The sequence below is a fragment of the Grammomys surdaster genome, unplaced genomic scaffold (assembly GCF_004785775.1).
Source record: "Grammomys surdaster isolate TR1022 unplaced genomic scaffold, NIH_TR_1.0 241, whole genome shotgun sequence".
Classification (NCBI taxonomy): domain Eukaryota; kingdom Metazoa; phylum Chordata; class Mammalia; order Rodentia; family Muridae; genus Grammomys; species Grammomys surdaster.
In genome coordinates, this window is record NW_021604686.1 from 1439749 (window position 1) to 1447913 (window position 8165).

The 8165-nt window shown below is 52.8% G+C and overlaps 1 protein-coding gene and 1 long non-coding RNA gene across 6 annotated transcripts in view; one reads left to right on the plus strand and one right to left on the minus strand.

Annotated features, from left to right (window-relative positions):
* The window catches only part of Sin3a (SIN3 transcription regulator family member A), a 60164-nt gene that overhangs the window by 335 nt on the left and 51664 nt on the right, over positions 1-8165 (plus strand). Inside the window, exon 1 of one of the 5 annotated variants that reach the window (XM_028774574.1) lies at positions 1437-1823. The exons of 1 other annotated variant lie outside the window; for it this stretch is intronic. The gene's annotated coding sequence lies outside the window, so the exon portion shown is untranslated. Of the gene's footprint in view, positions 1-1436; positions 1824-3324; positions 3341-3897; positions 3987-8165 lie in introns of those variants that run through there. 3 more of the 5 variants (XM_028774573.1, XM_028774575.1, XM_028774572.1) reach the window with 3 other exon arrangements.
* Positions 2555-3470, minus strand: LOC114626941. Its single transcript, XR_003712317.1, has 2 exons — positions 3314-3470; positions 2555-3199 (listed from the first exon to the last, which is right to left on the minus strand). It is a non-coding gene; the product is annotated as an uncharacterized LOC114626941 (long non-coding RNA).

Sequence of the window (8165 nt, forward strand, 5' to 3'; positions counted from 1 at the left end):
GAAAATATTATAAAGAAGAAAAAGAGGGAAGAGGGCCCCGGTTGCGGCGAGCGGTCTCGGCAGGGGGCGGCGGCCGTAGCCCCATCAGTCGGGCCCACCGAGCTCACGGTGTCCGGAGTTGGTCGACCGCTGGAGTTTAATAGCAAGCCGGGCCCCGCGGTCCTTCTCCGCTAACCACGTTGGGCGAGTGCAGCAGCCGCCCTGAGCGTTTGTTTCTGCCGGCAAACTTGGAGGGGTCGTGGGCGCGCTCTGGGGAGGCGCGGGTACCGTGGGCCCGCGGTTGTTAAGGACTCTGGGGGCGGGGGCAATGCTGTATTTGCCGGAGGAGACCGGGGGCGGGAGAGGTTCCAGCTACTAGCCTGGGAGCCGCCGGTGTGTCGGAACACGGCAATTGAACAAGTATTCTGCGCCGGGGGTCGGCTAGGCTGGGACCCGGCGTGGAGCGCTTGCCGAGTGTAGAAAAGCTCTAGGAACTCGGCGGGTTCAATCCGCGGCCCCAGCTGATCCCCTCGCAAACATGGAGCTGCCTCCTTCCCCGCCCACCTCGCGGCGGCGGCGACTGCTCCCCCTCCCTGAGTAGTGTGCTGCCGGGGCTCCCTCTTCCGCGAGGTGCCGCTGCGTGCCACAGGGCCGCATACGGGGTGGGGGCAGCCTTGTGCGCGCGCGCGCTCACGAGGGGGTGGCCTGAAAGGGGCAGTGAAGGTCGGAAACTGGGAAAACAGACTCCACGCTTGGAATAGGGAAAAGGAAATGCATCAGCGGGCGGGGAGGGGCGCGCCTGTCAGCCGGATGGCGGCTGCGGGCCGAGAGGCGGGGCGCCGGAGCAAACTGCGGCCAGAGGCGGTGCAGGCGGGGAGGGGAGGCGCAGGGCCAGTCCTCGGAGTGCGCGGCCATCACTGCCTCCGTCGCCTGGCCGAGACTGTTTACTATCTCCTGCAGGGAGCTTGTGCAACCGGGCTGGAGGGGACCCGAGAGGGGCGGGGACATTTCCTCTTCCACCCACTTCGGGCTCTTCAGAGGCTCCGCCTTCTCTTGTCTTTCACTGGTTGGATTCGAGTCCCTCTTTCCTTTCTCGTGTATGCATTGGATGATATTCTCTAGAGCTCCGCCTATCGGGAGGTTGGACTAGAGTTTAAGTTGCTAAAAATTTTTTTTCTTCGAAGGGCGGAGGGAGGATTCCTGGGGCTTACGTGAAGTACGAGCCCCCGCCCCTGCTTCTGATTGGCGAATTGGATAGGCCTTCCCCTTTCTGGGACAAGCTTGGAGGGGACGTTCTCCTACTCCCTGCCCCCCCCTTTCTCGTGAGCGCGCTCGGCACATGGCTGAGGCCCTTCTAGCTCCCTGCAACTTCCCTCCCGCCCGGAAGTCTCCGGCTCCGCGCCCTTAGTTGGGGGGGCGGGGAAAGCCTTGGAGGCACACAAAGATTCTTCCGAGTCTAGAGATCTGCTAGCCCTCGAGGTGAAGCCCGACGATCGCGCTGGTGCTCCAGAAAGCATTGCTCCAGGGCTGCTGCACCGAGGGGTGGGAATGAATTCTACCCTCCGGTCCGCTCAACTTTTGCTGTTTTCCTCTGTGCCCCTTGACTTCCTTTTAAATTTAAGTTTGAGAAAGCTTGGACATTGGCCGCATCCTTAATTCCTTGTGCGGGGCAATCGTGAATCTTAGTCGGCGGAATCTAAGATTATGACAACCTAGTGATGGAACCTTAGGCAAGATCTACGATACCTCGGTCTCTGCAGTCACTGGAAGTCCGGGAGGCCTATTTCTAGCAAGGACTCGGGGGTGTTCGTTGATACCATGGTGGGAGTGCGCTACACTGTATGGTAGGTACCCAGTCTGGTGGGCAAGGCAGCTCAGTTTAGGATAGGCATCTGTCAGGTTTGGAGTGCTGCTTCATCCTGGGACGATTTGGCTGTGTTTTCTTATTTTAGAGCCCTGTCGTGGAACAGGGCTTGGCTTGGTTACCGGTGTGGCTGCTCCCACCTGTCGGCCACTCTAGGAGTTCACAACTCTTTACTATGGCCTCACGGCATGAAGCCTATCTAGGAGGGAGACCCACCTGTTGCCAACACTTGTTTATGGCAGTCTCTGCAGGATTAGGAGGGCAGCATTGGGCTTACGAAACGGTTCCAGGTGTCTTATCTCTTGGGGACACACTCGACTCTAGGGAGCGTTTTCCCCCCTTTTACTCTAGAGCGCGGGAATATGAATCCCGCTCGTGGCACAGAGAAAACCTCCAAAGCAAGGTCGGCATCGGGCCCACGCCTTACTAGTGAATAAATAAAAGGAACTCGGTAGATCAAAACACTTTTCATGTTCAGGCATTGTTTCCTACCCAGAAGGCTTGGAGACCCCCATTAACTCACTCTGGCAAGAAGGCTATGGATACCCCTCTCAATTTTTTTTTCTTTTTTTGAAGGGGCTGGCCTAGAGTTCCTAAATTCAGACAGTATTCCTCCCCTATCGCGAACAGTTGTGATTACAGGCTCTTCCCTTGGAACAGTCATTGTTAAGAACATATCCTTCACACAATCTGGGATTATTACTCATTTTCTGAATGTGAGTGCACACTCACGGTCTATTTATATACAGTGGTCTGTGTGAGCCTTTCTGCATCTCTTCCTCCAATTTAAAATGTCTCTGGATCTACCCGGTCGATAGGGAATACATTTTTTTTTCTCATGCTCCGCCTTCCGGAGGCTTGCCCAGGCGGTGACATTTAAAGGCCTCCGCTGGGTTATCTCCGCCCCCTGTGGGCTGCAGATTCAGGTTGTCCCAGTGTCACAGTATGCAGCCAGCCCTAGTGACTAGCTAGTAATAGCTGGGCTTTTGTATCAGATTAGAGCTCCAGACCTTAATTTTGGAGTCGGCGTTGCTGAAAGTAGCTGCTGAGTGCTCCAGATGGCTGTGTTTAGAAGACCATGAAAGTGTAAAAATAAGTGGGTAGGAAGGACAAGGCTTTCTGTCATTGTTTAGGTTAATCCTCCACGGTGGTAATACTACTGCCTTTTTCCTTTATAAATCTCAAAAGCCACGGGTTTCGACCGCTGAGCTGCGCGCCATCTCCGGTCCCGGCCTTGGAACGCTGAGCTTCAGTCTCCAGTGTAAACATTCCACAAAAGGACTGCTAAGGTTCAGCATCCTCGCGCAGGGCGGAATGGTCTCCTTCCTGGACCGGCGCCGTGTCCAATGGCGGCTTCTACCGGCGCCAAGATAGTCCAATCAGATCGCTGGGGGCGGGGCCTGGCCCAGCAGTGTAGTGGGTGGAGTCGGCCTCACTTAAGGACATTTTTACCCCACATTGGTTCCTTACCTTCCTGGGGCTATGAGAGAAGCAAAGGTAGTCTTCCAATGCGGGGACCGGCGGAGGCGGGAGCCGATTTGTTAGGCCTGTGGCTGGGGCGGTGTGGGGAGGGATATGTGAGACTCTCCAATGAGATGGGACGAGGTACTCTTATTCCTCCAGTAGGATCGGAGCCTGGAGGAGGGATTCGGCAATCAGTCTCCAATAGGCGGGGTTGAGTTAGGGACTCTCCCCGCCAATAGGGGCGTGGAGAAGGTGAGCGGCTCGCTCTCCCCTCCCAGCGAGGGAAGAGGGCGGGAGTAGGTCTTTACGGCACGGTGATTGGCTCAACCATTGACGGATGGGTAATATATCCCGTGGCGGAGCGAGGTTAAGCCTTCCCTCGGCGGGGCGGGCCGGGAGAGTGGGCGGGATTTCCCGGGTAACAGAGAAGCGGCCGCGGCGGTAGAGGCGGCAGAGACGGTTTCTCCATCTTCCCCCCTCCCCTTCCCCCCTTAGAGTTTCCCTCCCTCCCTCCCTCCTTCCCAGTCTGGGCACCCAGGCCTGTGACCGCTTCGTGAGCGCAAAGGAGGTTGCCAGTCCGCTCTTGCGGGCCTGTGCCCGCGCCGTTCCGGGGCCTCCGTGCTGGGTGCGAGGCTCACGCCGGGAGCGACGCGCAGGCTGAGTGGCTGGAGCTTTTGCGGTGAGAGCACGCCGCGTCGCGGTCCACCCAGCAACCGGGTGGCGGGTAACCCGGGACTGGAGGGCGTGTGTTTTTCGGGGGGGCTGACCTCGGCTTCCCGTGCGTGGCTGTGGGGGGCGGAGCGGAGCCGCACTCCTTGCGGGAGGGGGAGGAGAGCGTAGTCCCGGTGCGCACGGAGGGGCGGGCCCTAGTCCCGCCGATCAGAGGCGGGGCCGGCGCGCGTGCGGTGGTGGAGAAAGGGGCGGGGCGGGCTCGCGCTAAAGACCCGCGGCTGGGGCCCCGCCCCTACTCCCCTGTGGGCGGGGCCACGTGCTGTCCTGCTTCGGGTCCTCGGGTGTGCGAGACGGGAAGGGGGTCCCGGCGTGTGGCTTTCAGGGCGCGGCGGCGAGGGGGCGTGAAGCCCGTGTTCACCCCCCGCCTTAGCGGGATCCGGTTGGCCGGAAGGCGCGTCCGGGGCTGTGATGCCACGCCCCTCCCGCCCCGCCCCCGCCGGGATTTCCGCCTCCTTAGCAGTGAAGCGGAGCTGGGGAAAGCCCGCTGTCGCGTCTGGCGGGGGGTCCTCGCTCGGCGTCTGCCCCGCCCTTGCACCCCTGTGGGTGGGAGGGCTCCTTGTGACTTGAGAGCAGTGGAGGTGTCCCGACTTTCTGCTGTGACTTCTCCATCCATTCTTCTTGAGGCATCGTGGCCCGAGCTGTAGTCCCTACTTAGCTTCACGCACCGTGGATGGCGCCTTTAACAGCTAGGGAGAGTAGAAGCGTGGTCAGCCGCTCCTCTTAGTTGTAATTATCGGGACGAGATACTCAGCGTCCTCTCTGGAGTGTCTGCGGTGGGGCGCGGCTGGTGCTGTGCCCATGCTTCCCCGGCAGTGGCCGGTGGGGGAGGGGCAGGGTGAGCAGGGACTGGAATTGTGGAGGGCGCCAACCTTCCCTGGAGTTCCCTTGATGTTCAGCTACTGTGCCTTTACAGGCCTGGGCTTCGCACCCATGGAGTGGTGGGTAGGTAGCTAAAATTCGCTACCATTTTTTGGTACCTTAGGACTTTAAACCCAGTTTGCCGTTCGAGCTCCTTACAAAGCTGGGGTTTTATTTCTAGAGGGAAGGATTGAATTTACTTCTTAATCTTAAAACTGGTCTTGGACAAAGATGATATTTAAAGATGATTGTGTGTGGTGGAGTTTATTTAAGGCACATAAGCATTGCTTCATCACTAGGCTATTCCTCAGGGCTGTTTTTTTTTTTTTTTCTTCTTTTTAAAGTCAGAATTTCACTCTGTATCCCTGGCTGGCTTCGAAGGTTTTTTTTTTTTTTTAAATTTAAGTAAAATAGTCTGGTTTCTTGACTGATTTCACCTACAGAAGGTTTTGTTACATAAGCTTAGCTTCACAAAGGTAACTTAGAATTTTTGTGTTCTCTTTTGGTCTCATGTCATTGCTAGTCATTAAAGCTTAATGTTGCTCTTTTAGATACTAAGTAGGTTGAACTATGAAACCTGTGTGTAGCACAGCTTACCAGCCTGAGTTAGAGAGTTACTTTGGCCATTATTGACTCACTGCACCTGTAACCATATTAGATGGGATGCTGTCAGGTGATCCTATTTAGAGAACTTTTCATGAAAAGTAAACATTGAATCCTTAATTTATGCATTAATGTCTGAATGAGTATGTATAAACCGTTTTTTAAAGAGTGTGTGTGTGTGTGTGTGTGTGTGTGTGTGAAGGCCAGAGTAGGATGTTAGATCCCTTGTAGGTGGTGGAGTTAACAGGTGGTTATGAGCCACCTGACATGAGTTCTGGGAACCCAACTTAGGTCCTTTTGCAGTCTGTACTCAGCTGTCTCTCTAACCCCATAGTCGATGGGTAATTTCTGAAGCTGAATTTTGGATTTGCCCTTCGTTCTGTAGAGGCTGAAAACCAACCCATGACCTGTGTTGTACTCAGTGAAGAGGTTAAGTGCTCACTTTTTGGCTAAAGAAGTGACCGCAGCAATGGTAACAGAATGGAGGTGGAGGCCAAAAGCTAAAAACTTGGATGTATTACAGATGTAGTACACATAAAACGGTAGTAGAGAAGTCTTTGCCTTTGAGGAAAGTTTGGCCAACCTGTACTTAATTCTACCATTTGAAGTACAGTCTGGGAAACACAGATGACCTAATTCATATCCTATTTTTTTCTTGTTTTGTTTTTAGAAACAAGAGTTTAACTGTAGCCCTGGGTGTCCTGGAGCTCACCCTGTAGACTAGCTGGACTCAAACTTAGAGATCTGCCTGCCTCTGCCCTCCAAACACTGGGATTAAAAGCGTGCACCGCCACTGCCAGGCATAATTCATACTCTGATAGAATGTGTATTCTAGATTGTGAAGTCGTAAGTCCTAGGCTTTAAAAATTTAAGAACCTTGTTATGTTTGATTTTTTTTTTTAATTTTCCATACATCTGTATTAGTATATGCTTTATTTTTGCTTACTAGCATCTAGGAGGCTGGACAGATTGGCTAAGTGGTGAATAGTGGGTATTTCTCTCTAAGAGAACCTGAGTTTAGTTTTCAGCCCCCATGTCAACCTGTATCTCAAGCTCCGAGTACTGACACCTCTGGCCTCTAAGCACCTGGGCACAGATGCATACCCCCACATCCATACACGGTGAAAAATAACTGAAATATAGCTTTGGAAAATAAAATGTTAATACTTTTAAATTCAGGCCTTAAGTAGTTTGCTTAAAGAAGTTCTTTTCTTCTTTATGACTTGAGATGGGCATTTTACAAGATTCCTGGCAAAGCACAGCCATCTTGACAGTGCAGCCCATATCCTGAAAGGCTGTTCAGGACAGCTGTATCGGGGAACTTAGAATTCAGAGGTTGTGTTCATGACCTTCAGTAATCTAATATAGTATTTTTCCTCAACTAAAAGTATATCAAACTATATCTTTTGAGTGTTCTTTTAAAAAGACAGCATTTGCTTTTTCACACAGCAGCTTCCCTCTGCCTCAGGTACTTGCCAGGCACTAGTCATTTGCTAATGTGTTTAATTGTATGTGTGTATGGATGTCTGTGAGTGGTGTCCACACGTAACTTCTAAGTTTTGTGGCAGCTTTGAGTTGTGGATTGGTGAAATGGGCCACTCATTTATCTGAACTCGCTCTGGAACCCAGCCTGCCTAGAACCCAGTGATTTCCTTGCCGTTGCCTCACTAGCGTTTCATCTCTGTTTTGAAGTGCACGTCTGACAAGCGAAGGTCGCTCATGAGGTGTCTTTAGTTGGTAAAGACCCTTGCCATGCTATCTCCTAAGACTAAGTTAGATCCTGGGAATCCATGTGGAAGGAGAAAGCTGACTCCTGAACGTTGTCCTCTGACTATCACATCTGTGCAACCTTTCTAACAATAATAACTAAATATTTCAAAGACAACAAGGTGAGGGGCTGGGGAAACCTGCCAGTAAAAATGCCTCTGAAGCAAGAAGACTTGTCCTGTTCCTGGGATATACTTGAAAAACCGGCCATGGAAATCTAAGTGTATGGTAGCCTAGGCTTGCATTCCTAACACGGGGAGCAGTAGATTGTAGGGAATCCCTGGTTCTAGCCCACTTGGGCCAGCCCCCGGGCAGTAAAGGAGCTTGTTTGAAAAATTGACTTTAGGAGTGCTGGCTGAGGTTGACCTGGCTTATCTATGCATAGTACAGACTGACTAGGGACAGCAGAGTTGTTGAGTGGGGACAGACTTGCTCCCAGAGTTTGAAGAGCTGAGTGGGACGCTGGAGGGGACCCGAGGTGGACATTGTCTGAGTGCCCAAATAGATACATCATACACATAGACAGCAACACGGAGCTAGATACAGGAAAGGCAGTCCTTGACTCAGCCTGGGCTGCAAAAGACCCTGCCTCAAGAACACAGACTGAGTGGGGAAAGTATCCCGCAGAGGTTTAGTCTATACAGGTGATTAAACAGGGATTTGAATCCAGGTAGGCAGCCTCCAATCTCCTCAACTGTGTCAAAGTATCTCTGGTTTTTGATGGAATAGTGTATAGGGGTGTGTGTGTGTGTGTGTTATTATATGTAAACATTTTAATCAAAACAAAAGTTTGTACTTAAAAAAATGAGTGAGAGGAGCGTGAACTGATTTTTGAGAGTGCTTGCCTGGTGTGCCCACATCCCTGGGCTCAGCCTGGTGTGCCCACATCCCTGGGCTC